Source organism: Syngnathus typhle, unplaced genomic scaffold (genome assembly GCF_033458585.1).
Source record: "Syngnathus typhle isolate RoL2023-S1 ecotype Sweden unplaced genomic scaffold, RoL_Styp_1.0 HiC_scaffold_35, whole genome shotgun sequence".
In the NCBI taxonomy this organism is placed as follows: Eukaryota; Metazoa; Chordata; class Actinopteri; order Syngnathiformes; family Syngnathidae; genus Syngnathus; species Syngnathus typhle.
The window spans coordinates 857,501-858,353 of NW_026871941.1; positions in this window are offsets into that span (position 1 = coordinate 857,501).

Consider the following 853-nt stretch of genomic DNA (forward strand, 5'->3'; position numbering starts at 1 on the left):
AAACGTTCCACCGGCCTGTGTTTAAGGAGGCGGCCGGTCCTCCCCGTCGTTCCGCCGGCTTGTGTTTAAGGAGGCGGCCGGTCCTCCACTATTCCTTCCTTGGATGGAAAGCATGTAGCACTTTGAGATTTTTCGAGCACTGTGACACTTTGAAAATTTTCGAGAGTTTTTGTACTTAGAAAATTTTTCGCTCTTGCACTTCCAGAGTGCTTTGCGGTAGCTCCTAGGTTCGCTGTCCGAGCATGTGAACACTTTTTGGGGGGGAACACATCGCTAGAGACACCAGCCGCCTGGTTCTCGGGGCCAAAACTTGTGTTCCCCACACTCGTTCTGACTATATTTTGCGATTTGGGGGTAAAGGTAATGAGTACAGTGACTAGGGGGACCAACTCATCGTACTCTGGCGCACCAACAGACCAAAGCTGGTACTGCACTTACCCCTGGTACCCCAACGCCTGGTACCTGACGGGCGAGAGGCTGATTTTTCGCTATTTGCGGCCGACCGAGGGAACCAGACAAAGCGGACACTTTACGGCGCAAGAGCCGTTGGCACTTAGAAATTTTTCGACAAAGTTGGCGCGAGCTCCAGAAGGAGAGGCTGATTTTTCGCTATTTGTGGCCGACCGAGGGAACCAGGCAAAGCGGACACTTTACGGCGCAAGAGCCGTTGGCACTTAGAAATTTTTTGACAAAGTTGGCGCGAGCTCAGGAAGGAGAGGCTGATTTTCCGCTATTTGTGGCCGACCGAGGGAACCAGGCAAAGCGGACACATTACGGCGCAAGAGCCGTTGGCACTTAGAAAATATTCGCCAAAGTTGGCACGAGCTCCAGAATGAGAGGCTGATTTTTCGCC